At 39.8% G+C, this 13,015-nt stretch overlaps 1 pseudogene; it reads right to left on the reverse strand.

Annotated features, from left to right (window-relative positions):
* Positions 1-5,760: 5,760 nt before the first annotated feature.
* On the reverse strand, positions 5,761-7,429 carry LOC101706745 (jerky protein-like; annotated as a pseudogene).
* Positions 7,430-13,015: the final 5,586 nt, after the last annotated feature.

Raw genomic sequence — 13,015 nt, forward strand, 5'->3', positions numbered from 1 at the left:
GAAGGGAGGAAATTATAAAGATCAGGGCAGAAATCAATGCAATGGAAACTAACACAAAAATACAGAAAATCAATAAAGTCAAGAGTTGTTTCTTCGAAAGAATAAACAAAATTGACAAACCCTAGATGCATTATGTAAAGGTACAATTCCCAATGAGAAATGTAATTGTGTTGTCTACCTAAAATGTACCAAGAAAAGAATTTAATAAAAAAAAATTGACAAACCCTTAGCCAATCTTATCAGAAAAAGGAAAGAAAAGGCCCAAATCCGTGCAATTAGGAATGAAAAGGGTGAAATCACAATGGACCCAGCAGAAATCCAGAGGATCATCAATACATACTTTGAGAACCTATATGCCAATAAGATGGAAAACAAAGAAGAAATGGACAGATTCCTAGATACTTGTGAATTACCAAAGCTGAACAAAGATGACCTAAAATTTCTAAACGAGGCAATATCAATCAATGCAATTAAAAATGTAATTAAAAACTTCCCAACTAAGAAAAGCCCAGATCCTGATGGCTTCACTGCTGAATTCTACAAGACATTTAGAGAGGAACTACTGCCACTACTTTTTAAACTCTTCAATGAAATTGAAAGGGAATCAATACTCCCGAATTCACTCCTAGAAGCAAGCATCACCTTGATCCCCAAAGCAGAGAACGACCCAACCAAAAAAGAGTACTAGAGCCCAATCTCACTAATGAACATGGATGAAAAAATCCTTAATATGATATTGGAAAAGAGAATGCAGAAGATCGTCAAGAAGATCATACACCCTGACCAAGTGGGATTTATCCCAGGGAGGCAGGGATGGTTCAACCTGTGCAAATCAATAAACGTAATGCACTATATTAATAGAACCAAGGACAAAAACCATATGATCATTTCAATAGATACAGAAAAAGTATTTGACAAAATCCAACATGCATTTATAATAACAACCTAAAAATTGGAATAGACGGTCTCTACCTCAATATGATAAAAGCCATCTATGAAAAACCAACTGCTGATATCATACTAAATAGTCAAAAACTGAAATTCTTCACACTAAAATCAGGAATAAGACAAAGATGTCCACTATTCCCACTCCTGTTCAATATAGTTTTGGAAACACTAGCCACAACAATTAGACAAGAGTAAGAAATAAAAGAAATAAAGACAGGAAATTAAGAAGTCAAATTATCATTATTTGCAGATGACATGATACTCTATAAAATAGAAGATCCTAAGAACTCCACCAAAAGTCTTCTAGACTTCATAACCAAATTCAGTAAAGAAGCTGGATACAAGTTCAACACACAAAAATCAATAGCTTTCTGTACAAGAAAAACAGACTCACTGAGAGAGAAATGGGGCAATCAATGCCGTTCACAACAGGATCCAAAAAATTGAAATACCTAGGAATCAATCTAACAAAAGAAATCAAAGACCTCTACCGTGAAAACTATAGCACTCTGAAAAAAGAGATTGAGGATGATATCAGGAAATGGAAATACATCCCTTGCTCCTGGGCAGGAAGAATCAACATAGTGAAAATGGCCATACTTCTAAAACTGCTTTATAGATTCAATGCAATCCCAATTGAAATCCAAGAAGCATACTTCATGAACCTTGAGAAAACAATCCAAAAATTAATTTGGAACAAGAATTGACCTACTATAGCAAAAGCAATACTAGGCAATAAATACAAGGTAGGGGGTATCACAATACCCAACTTGAAACTATACTACAAACCTACTATGATAAAAACTGGCAAAGAAGCAGACCTGAGAACTAGTGGAACAGATTAAGAGGCAGAAACAACTCCAGACACACTCAGCCATCTCATCTTCGATAAAGGAGCCAAACACCTTCACCGGAGGAAAGATAACCTCTTTAATAAATGATGCTGGAAAAACTGGGTTTCAACTTCCCAAAGATTAAAACTAGACCTATATCTCTCACCATGCACTAAACTAAAACTGAAATGGATTAAAGATCTAAATATTAAAACAGAAACACTAAACCTGCTGGAGGAGAGGTTAGGTAAAAGACTTGAAGACATTGGTGTAAGAAAAGATTTTATGAACCAAACCTCAGTTGCCCGTGAACTAGCACAAACAATCAACAAGTGGGATCTTCTCTCACTAAAATGCTTCTGCACAGCAAGAGAAACCACCCACAGTGTGAAGAGACAACCCACAATGTGGGAAAAAATTTTCACCAGCTGTCCCTCAGACAAAGGTCTACTATCTAGAATCTATAAAGAACTTGAAAAGATCAGACCTCCAAAATTTAAAGGCCCAATCCAAAAATGGGCATCTGAAATGAACAGATATTTCTCAGACAAGAAAGTAGAAGTAGCAAATAAACATGAAAAAATGCTCAACATCCTTGGTCATTCGAGAAATGCAAATGAAAACAAAACGGAGATTCCACCTCTCCCCAGAAAAATGGCTGCCATCCTGAAATCAACCAATAACAAATGCTGGCGGGGCTGTGGGGAAAGAGGAACCCCACTCCACTCCTGGTGGGAGTGTAGACTGCTGCAACCACTGTGGAAATCAGTTGGAGTTACCTCAAAGAACAAGGATTGGAGGTCTCATTTGACGCAGCTATTCCCCTGCCAGGTATCTTCCCAAAAGAATTAAAAGTATCATACCATAGCAATACATGTGCATCCACGTTCATAGCAGCATAATTCCTGATCGTTAAAACTTGGAAACAGCCCACTTGCCCATCACCTGGAGAATGGATAAATAAAATGTGGCTTTTTTTGTGTGTGTGAAATGGAGTATTGCTCAGCCATAAAGAACAGAAACTAGAGACATATATAGCTAAATGGATGCACATTGAGGTGATACTCTTAAGTGAAACAAATAGGACACACGTGTAAATACTTAATAGTTTCTCTAGTGTGAGAAAGTGAAAGTGTAAATAAGGACTAAAAGGTATAATAGATAATGTGAAATAGGAAGAAAAGTTGCAAAGGGGAAGTGGGAGGCATAGGGGAAAGGGAAGAACGGAATGGGATTAATATGAGAAAAAGAAAAAATGGAAACAAAGTCTTTTTAGATAGGGAGGGGTGCAAGAGTTGAAGGAAGGGCAGCGGAATGAGGAGAAAATAACAAACAAGATGGATTATGTAAAGGTGCAAATTTCCAATGATGAATGTCCTTATATTGTATACATTAAATGTACAATATAATTAATAAAAAGGAGACAGCAATCTAGCTCTGTGGCACTGCACCTGCCTTGTAAACATAAGGTCCAAAGTTTGATCCCTGGTACCAAAAAACCCAAAAATTTCTTTAAAAGAGCCATTCTTTTCTTTTTTTTCCTCTTCTTCATCTTCCTCTTTCTCCTCCTCCTTCTCCTCTTCTTCCTCTTCCTCTTCCTCTTCCCCTTCCCCTCCCTCTCCCTCTCCCTCTCCCTCTCCTTCTCCTTCTCCTTCTCCTTCTCCTTCTTCTTCCCCATCCACTTCCTCCTTTCTCCTCCTCATCCACTTATTCTTATTCTTATTCTTATTCTTTTTTGGCAGAATTTTTTTCCCAACAAAACAGTAAGTTCAATGAAAACCATGTGGAACAATAGTACAATCATCCCATTAAGCATTTTATAATAACCAATTCATAATATAGTAAAAATTGCAGTAGTATATTTTAGTACTTTTCTTGCAGAAATGCAAAACAAAGCAGAACATTCAAGTATTTTTACACACAGTTTTCTATTCATGATATTGTTTGATTATATCTTAAAACAAAAAAAAAAGAAGAAAAGGAAAAAAGAAAAGAAACTACCAGGAATGCATATCATATTAAACAATTGTGGAGAGCTACTGAAATGATTGCTTAGCTGAGGAGAATCTAAGTCACTGGTCAGAAATATTCAGGGTTTTTTTTGTAAATAATCTAGATAAAGTAATTATGAGATAAATACAATATATCTATCAGTAATTCCCAAGCCAAGTTCAAATTGTAGGTTTTGCTAATGTATTAGAGAAGAAAAGATACTTCACACAGATTGAACTCCCCTCAGGGTGTATTCAAGGTGTGCAGTAGCCAATTACTACATATCTAGGGCCTCATGGATAAAAATACAGCAGAACCCACACAAGCACTGGGCAGTATTACAAATGCATAGAACCATGTGAAGGAACGCAAGTGAGCGATGTTTCTCTTTAATTTAGACCAACCATGTACATGATATTGTAAGGCCATTAGTTTCAATTATTTTTAAATTCTTTCTTCAACCCTGTCCATATATCTAAATACACTAAATATTATAAATTTGGCACTGACTCTCAAGCATTCCAAACAATGACAAACTTATGAGTTCTTAGTAATATTTTAAGGAATTGATCCATGAATTCACATTTACATTAAAAGCAAAACCCACACAGAAATTCAAGAATTATCAAAGTTAGATGTTATGTGAACAGTCACATCAATCACTGTCTTTTTTTTTTTTGAAAACTATCTGGTTTTTATAGTCTTCACACATGCCATTAAAGCAAGAAACACACATGGCCACTAGTGCTATGGAGGCAATGACTATGGCCTCAGTGTTTGGACAGTTGTTAAAAATGCAAAGCACTCTCCCCGAAGTCCCCTTGGCTTCATGGGATCCCAGGAGCAAAAGTCTTGGTGGAATAACTAGCAAACACTGGAATGAAAACTAGGTGCCAATTCACCTGCCATGACTTGAATCTGAGAGGGAGTGGAGTTCAGGGGAAAGCAGTGAAAGAACATAGAAAAATACACCTATTTCATGTACATTCAGAGGCACTAATGACCATGGACAGAGGGCCTTCTGAAATCACAGGTACAGGTGGCCATGGTGCCTAAAATGAGAAGCTACAAATCAGCTACAAGGTCTGGGGAAATCAGACTGCATCTTCCTACAAATGCTTCTGTGAAACCAACCCATATGGACATGCCTTCCTTGGGAGTATCACTAACCTGTTAACTGAGGATGAAAGCTCTAACACCGCTGAAGCCCCCAGCAGTCTGTTTTACCATGCTCAGCGCAAGCCTAGGAGTAATTTCTGAATGCCTCATCAAGATCTCTCCATGTAAATGCTGTAACCGTGAAATTCAGGAGAGCATTGAATATGGACTCTGCACTGGCCTTTGAACCAAAGGCTGAAAACAACAGTGTCCATGGTCCCTGGGGATGAGGAGAGGACCTGGCCGGGTAGCTATAACTCTGTACAGGAAGTCACCCCACCCTGTCAGCAGCAGTGTGGCTCAGACCTGAGCTGTGGGGCCTGTTGGCCACAGGGGATGCTATAGTCTATTTAGGACCGTGGCTGAAGTAGCCACCTGCAAGAGGGCTGTGTTTGCTGCCTGTGCAGCCACAAGTGCACTATACTGGCAGTGGAGGTGATGAACTTGTGTCATAGTCCTTGGCATCTCGCCCTCAGGTACCAGGCTCAGTGTCCACGCTACACAGGAACACCCAGTCACCCAGCCCACCAACCTTTCTCGGGCCAGCATGGTGGTTTTCTCCTCTTGGGCAGACATGCCTTGCCCCTGACACACATTGCTCAGCCTGGCCCCAGCTACAGCTACAGAAGGTTTAAGGGTGCTTCAGGTAGGGGGTCTTCTTGCAGGTCTCATTCCATTCAGGTCACAGAAAAACCCTGTTCATCTGGAACACATAGGGCCAGGCCCTCCTGAGTAACACAGCGGCTGGTGAGAGCTCTGGGTGTCTGAGCTTGTGGCCACTCTAGGCTGAACATGTGGCCACTCTAGGGAGCCCAGCTGCAGGGTATCATCAGTGATCACCTGCTGTAGATGAGCAGGGGAAGGGGGAGAGGGTTGGGCCTGTGCCCCCAGCAGGGCACCCCTGGACGGCCTCAATTTTGACCACAGCTCTCACCGCTGTCTTAGCTGCCACTGTCAGCTGAATGCAGAGTGCAGCGCATGTGGCTCCCCCGCCTCCTGCATGGTGAAGCATCGCTGCTGTTCAGCAAAGTGCACAATGGCTTCAAAGGATGCTGCTGCCTGCTCCCAGGCTGCCTCGTCGTCCTCCTCAGTGCCCCGCTCCCCTCCTTCTGCATGCCCATCTGCCAGGGCTGGTGGCTCTGCTGTGTGTGCCCCACCCTCTTTCCTCCCAATTGTGCCCTGTTCCTCTGCCCTGATCTTCTGAAGCCTGCTGCCCGAGCAGGAGGGCCCCTCTTTCACAAGCTCAAGGATGTGGGCAAAAGTCTTATGGTGAGGCTTAGAGGTGCAGTGTTCTACCACCACTTCCTCCTCCTCCAATGAGCCGTCAGTGAAGGCACCTGCAGGCCACAGCTTCCTCCAAGCCTGCCTGAAGACCTGGGTGGGCACAGCATCCCAGGCACAGGCCACATTGAAAATGGTATTGTTCATGCTGTAGCGGGAATGGAAGCCCTGCAGGGTGATGAGAGGGCTAATGAAGTGCCTCATGAAGTCTCTTCGAATGCCTTGCTCCATGGGCTGAATTAAGGAGGTCACACTGGCAGGCAGGAAGATGGTGAAAATGTTATCAGACATCAACTCAGACTCCTGTGGGTGGGCCCGGGAGTTATCTAGCAAGAGGATGGCCTTGCTGTCTTCGGGCAAACCTGTTGCTCTGGCTCACACACTGAGGGGACAAAGATGTGATGGAACCAATCTGAGAAAATTTCCTTGTCTACCCAGGCATTGCCCTGGGCCTTATAGGCAACAGGCAGGTGCTGGATGCCTCTAAATGCCCTGAAACTACCACACTTCCCGATGGCCAAGGGTTTGATTCTGTGGGATCCCGTGGCATTGGCACACATCAGGACAGTCAGTCTGTTCTTGCCTTGTTTGAGCCTGGGCATGGTCCCACCATCCGGGTTGAGATTTGGCAAGCACCGCCAGAAAAGGCCAGTCTTATCAGCACTGTAAACCTGCTCAGGGGACAGCCCGAGCTCAACAGTCAAGCTCCTAAAAAAGCCACAGAACTGCTCAGCTGCTTGGTGGTGAGCCACCTGCTTCTCACGGGATGCATCTAGCTTTTTAATGCCATGCCTGGCCTTAAAGCGCCAAAGCCACCCTCCAGAAAACACACAGGGCTCAGTCAGCTGCATCTGCTCATAGAAGTCTTTGGCCTTCTCGATGAGCATAGGACCTGACACAGGGATGCCCTCGGCGCACTTTACCAGGAACCACTCATATAGCACCAGATCCAGGTGCTCCAGCTTTGGCGTGTGCAAAGTGCGCCTCTACTCCAGTGCCTGTCTGGAGTCTGAGTTGGCAAAGAACCTGAGCAGCTGCGCCTTGTGAGACTTGATGTCATACAGGGTGGACATGTCCACATTGTACTCCTGCATCAGTGCCTTCCTGCTCTCGCCCCCCTCCAGGCGTGTGCAGATGTCAATCTTCTCCTTCAGGGTCAGGACCACCCGCTTGCACTTTTCCCCCCTGCCCTTTGCAGCATTCTGCTTGGAGGCCATGGCAGGGTGGTGTGGCCTGGCCTGGAACTACTCCTTCTCTGACTCAGTCTTTCCCTCCCCGCTCTGTCCTTCTGAACTACTGATCCCAGGCTCAACTCCAGTCCCTCACTGGCTCTGCCTTCCACTTGCAGCAATCTCTTGCCTCAGCCTTCCTTCAGTTCAGTGTTCTGGGCTCCAGCAAGCTCAGGCCTTGGCTCCTAACAACACGGTCTGCTACCAGGTCTTTCTGCAGGACAGATGACCAACGTCACACTGCGTGGGGCTGCTCCACTCAGCTGCACCCTTGGGTTTCTCTGTATACACAGCAAAAGAGCTCCCTCAAACACTGCCAGGTTTCATTAACGGATGTTTTGCAGCATGAGCTGGGAATGCCTTTCTCCAGGGTCCACCATGGTGTTTCATCCACAGCCCTGATTCCCGGTGGGGGGAATCCAAAGAGGAAGATCCTTGATCTCCTAGGGGCTTGTCCTGAAAGCGATTCCTTTCCTGAGACCATGTTCAGAGTGGAAGATCGGTGTAGGGCTGTGGGCGCCAACCCACAGCTGTCGGCCAGCTCAATCACTAAGTCTTAACCGGGATTTGAATGAATCTGTCTAATTGAAATCTTTGATAGTTCAACTTTATAGTTATTCTTCTGAATAGAGTAACCAATAAATATTGTTAATACTTTTCGGTTATATTATAAAACAAAAAGGTGGAAAATTAAGATTACTTATCAACATTGTTTCAATATAAGCTAAATCAATCCATTATAATTTTGTGTAATTGTGTAAAATATTTCAAATCATGCCCCATACAAAACACTTCCAAACTGCAAGAGTTGTTTGTGATCTCATTTGTTAGAGTTCTTTACATATTTCAAGCGCTAGCCATTTATCTAGTGTATGCTTTGAAAATATCTTCCTGGCTTTTGTGGATTAACTTTTCATTTTCTTGTAAGGTTTTCATTTGAAGAACAGAAGATTGCAATTGATGAAGTCCAACTTATCATACTTTTATTTTATTGCTTGTGCTTTTTGTTAGTTCTGCCCTAAATTAACAGGAAAAAATAAACAAGCTGCTTTTAGCAAATATCAGCAGCTTCCCAGCAAGTAGAGCAAATGTACTAAAAAATGTGGTTTACCACCCCCTGGCACTAAAAGTCCAGTAATTGTATAGATACCTGAGCAGACCAGCCTTGGGCACAGAAGTCATAAACATTTTATCCCAGATTCCTTAGCCCCTTCAATACCTATATAAGCCTAATTCCTTTCCCATTTAATTGCTAATATCTCTCTTCCCTGGTGTTAGCCCATTCTCTCAGGGATGAAATCTCTCCCAGCCAGCTGCTACTATCTCTCTCCCTTTGTCAGCCCTTCAACACACGAATGTTATAAACTTGGGTTTTCCTGGATAGCTGATAAAATCTCTTGATTTCTAGTCCCTGTTACCTGGAGTAAACTTTTCTCTTTCCCACAAAGAAGAGCCTGGTTTTTTGTTGGCAAGTAAATTCTTTATAACACTTTCAATGTGACAGATGATAGAAATTGTTACTTGCCTAAGGATATAAAGATATCCTCTTCTTCTAAGTGTGATAGTTTTAGCACTTATGTTTAGTTGTAAGATAAATTTTGTGTTTTTTAATACAGTGTGTGAAAGGAGTCCTAAGTCCATTTTTTGAATGTGGGGGATATTTAGATATCCAAGCACCATTTGTTGAAAAATAACTTCCTTGTTGATTTATCTTGGCAATTTATCAAACATCATTTGAACATAATTGCAAGAGGTTTTTTCTGTACTTTCAGTTCTATTTCTAATTGTAATTATTTTAACATGAATGATTGCTAGATTTTTTCAAATACTTTTTCTGCATCTGTAGAGAGTATCATTGCTTTTCATCTGTTGAGAATATCATTGCTTTTCATTCTTTGCAGTAAATAAAATATTCATAGCTTAAAACACCATAGGGTTGGTAGTCATAGTCACTAAATAAATGAGATGCTTAGGTGAAGTAAGCAGAACAACAGCCTCCCAGCCCACAAGACGTTGAGATCCTGTGACATGAACCAGACATTTCTGACTTTTAGAGAACGACTTTGCAGATATAATTTCATTGAAGATACTAAGATGGGCAGTTTGAGCTCAGTATATTTACAAATGTTCCACAATTCTTATAAAAGACCCTTATATGAGACTTTCTTAAGTTTTCAGAGAGAGAGAGAGAGAGAGAGAGAGATTGCAATACACTCTCTCCAATACTTTTTGGTATTGACATGATGTAAGTCTAATCATAAAGCTTCATTTACCACTGTAATGATTTTGTTTATTTGTAATATCCTGAAAAACTGTAGAGAGGACAGGTCAGGATTATTTAGGGGTAGTCATGGTCATTACAACTCAAGTTGACTTCAGTCAGTCAAGCTGGGTACCTACAAGTAGCCTAAGAGGGTTTTAAGAATTCTTTACATAGCAAAGTGCATGAGAAAATTTACTGAGTGTGCATAAAGTATCATTAAGAAATAATTAGACATTCTTGAGAGACTAAGACAAAACATGTGTAAAACGTGCAAAGTTGGATTTACCAAGACTGAACCAGCTATTTCTACTGCTGAGTGGAGGACCTTTCATCTTGCATGGAACAGTAATTTGTCTCAATTGGAACCAATGCAACCTAATCATGGATTCGCATTTCCTGTTCACAAGGCTTCCATTATCACTACTATCTAATGGCTTTAGTGTGTGTGTGTGTGTGTGTGTGTGTGTGATTGAAACTGCAGAACATCATATCAGACCTAAGTTCTCATTTCACAGCAAATCAAATGTAACAATTTTATCAACTTGTTACTAACCCACTCGGAAATCTATCAGCATGATAGAATGAGTGAAAGGCTTTTAAAAGGTGAGCAAAGCTTGTTGCTTAGAGGGACTGACCCCTGGAAAACAGAATGTTTTTCTTGAACATGTAACATATGTCCACAAAGTCAGTATCCATTCTATGTTGAGTCTGCAAACAAAGATATGAAAGTAGAAATGGCCCTACTTGCTGTCATTCTCAGTGACTCCGTTTCAGACACCGTGCTTCTTATGCCTGCATCTGTGGTCACCAAAGTGGAATCATTTTCTCCAGAGTCTATGGCAAGAATCTACAGAGAAATGGTGAGAATGAGGAGCATATGGGAGACATGAGATTCAATTCCAAACATTCTGTTTCCATAGTGTTTTCATAGGTGGAAGTAAAGTGTCTTCATTCCTTAAGATTCTTTACTAAATATATTAATAAAGTTAAACAGCATGTTAACTTTCATTATTTTGGGCATGTTAGGGAAGTCCAATTTATTTCCATCATGCACATCTGGTGATATATTCCATATCAATCTATTCTACAGCTCCTGTCCTCAATAGAGTAATAAAAGAAATGGAGTCCTATACAAAACTGCTTTCATGCAATGGTTAATATTTAATCCAATGTATGTAGGACTATAAAAACTCTAGTACTTATTGTTCTGTCTCCCAGGTGTCATATATAGTATTACCTGTCCACTTCAGGACACGGCTTAGGATTAATTCCTCTATTCTGGAAATATTTGCAATCATATCTTACAATATCAACTTCTGAAAAGATAATTTTCTATAACCATAAGATGTTATCCTCTTTCACAAAGGGAATATACCTTAAAAGGTCTATGAGTTAATGCTAGCTTTGGGGACATCTTTACTCTAGTTTTGGAAGATAAAATGTATCAGAAATTCCAAAACCCCAGAAACCCCAATCTAGGAATATAGAAGATTCCAGAAACAAAGCTAAATATTTCATATTAAGATAAAAATGTATCATTTTGTCACACATAGAACTTACTTAGAGACTGATATAAAGGAGAGTGATCAGCTATTAATAAAAGATGTGATTTGTTTAAGTAAAGGGAAGAAAATTTGGGTGATCAAATTTCTTAAAATGGGGCAGAAACTTACACTGGACTCTCAACTAATACATGAGAGGATAGGTAGAAGAGATATAAAACACTGGAAAAGACAGCAGTTTCTGATATAAATATGACAACCAAGTAGAGATTAATAAATGGTTGACTAAGTGTAATGGGAATACAACTGAACCTAAATAATATGAATTTAAGTGTGATGATTACAGTGGTTTTCCTTGGAAATGCCAGGCAATATCAGGGAGGAAGTAAACTTTATCTAGTATATCTAGTATATTATTATTATTATTAGTTAAATTGGAAGCACATAGATTTGCAGAGGTGGAAGATACTTGAAATATTATCATGAGATTAACTGGTATAGTTATATATAAAAGAATGAAAGTGGGGAGGTGGAGGGAAGAAAGTGGAAGGAAAACTAAAAAGAATCACGATTTGTTACATACATGTACTAACTCCCCATGATGACGTAATCATTATGTGCTGCAAAGATGGACTGCAAAGATAAGCATGTGGGGACTAGTAGTGTTAGAGCAAAGGGTATAGGAGAAGTTAAAGTCCTGGATTTTCTATAGAAGAAAGAACAACAAACAATGAGAAGGATAAACAGAGAGGTAGAATAAAATTAGGTAGATCACAACAGAGAAATTCAGTAAGCCATATTAACATTGCTACGAGGATGTGATGAATAATATAGGTCATGGGGAATTTTCAGTGGTGACTTCTTAGAATGCATATTTGTGGTGGTAGAAAATCACATACCAAAGATAAGTAGAGACAATAGGTAACTAAATTTTAGAAATGTATTTAAACTATGAAAAGTCTAACAAAATGTAAATGTTGGGGTAAGATTAGAAACAAATATTGTTATATTTAAGTGATTAAATGTATGAGAAAAGAAGTATAAAGCATAGAAATGGAGTGAGTTGGGTGGCCCTGCCTCCTGTTTACTGGAAGCATCTTGATATAGGATGGATTTTCAACAGCAACACTTTTCCCTCTCAGAACAATCTTCATCTAGGTAATAAAATAGTAACCCTGCTTATGTGTAATATTGATTGCTATGTTGAAAAATTTCATTTGACAAAATTAAACATTAAACATAGAAAAAATTATATATTAATACTCTTTTATTTTAACCACCTCATTTCTTATGGAAAGGATCCTGAATTTTGTTTGATGAGGGAAGAACCCAGAGTAAAACCCAGAGCCCGAGGCTGGTCTAACTTCTTTTGTACCCCATAATATCTCCTTTTACAATTAAAAGATACCTTAATACTTTACAATAACATTATAATAATGTTATAATAGTATTTTGGGTGATCAAATGTACTTTAATATTTTTCAATCAATGTTGTCAATCATTATTTTGAATCATAAACATTTTAGTAATTTATCTTAATATTAATTATTCAAATAAAGTAAAATACTTGAAACATAATTTGTGATAAATTTATAGTTAGATAAATAAAATATTCCAGTTTTATTTTGCCCTGGTTATCTGATAGATAGAAATGTTTTAGGCATACAGGAAGGAGCCCACTTCCAAGACATATAGCAAGAGGCCAGGTACAAGATGCCAGGGAATTGGAAGTTGTTTAACTTCCATTGTTCACCTGAAGGTACCTGGAGATTGCCTGTAATGATTTCATTGTCAGTCTTTTCATCTTGG

This window comes from Heterocephalus glaber, unplaced genomic scaffold (assembly GCF_053883595.1).
Source record: "Heterocephalus glaber isolate CG9 unplaced genomic scaffold, H.glaber_assembly_v1.0 deba00001509, whole genome shotgun sequence".
Lineage (NCBI taxonomy): Eukaryota > Metazoa > Chordata > Mammalia > Rodentia > Bathyergidae > Heterocephalus > Heterocephalus glaber.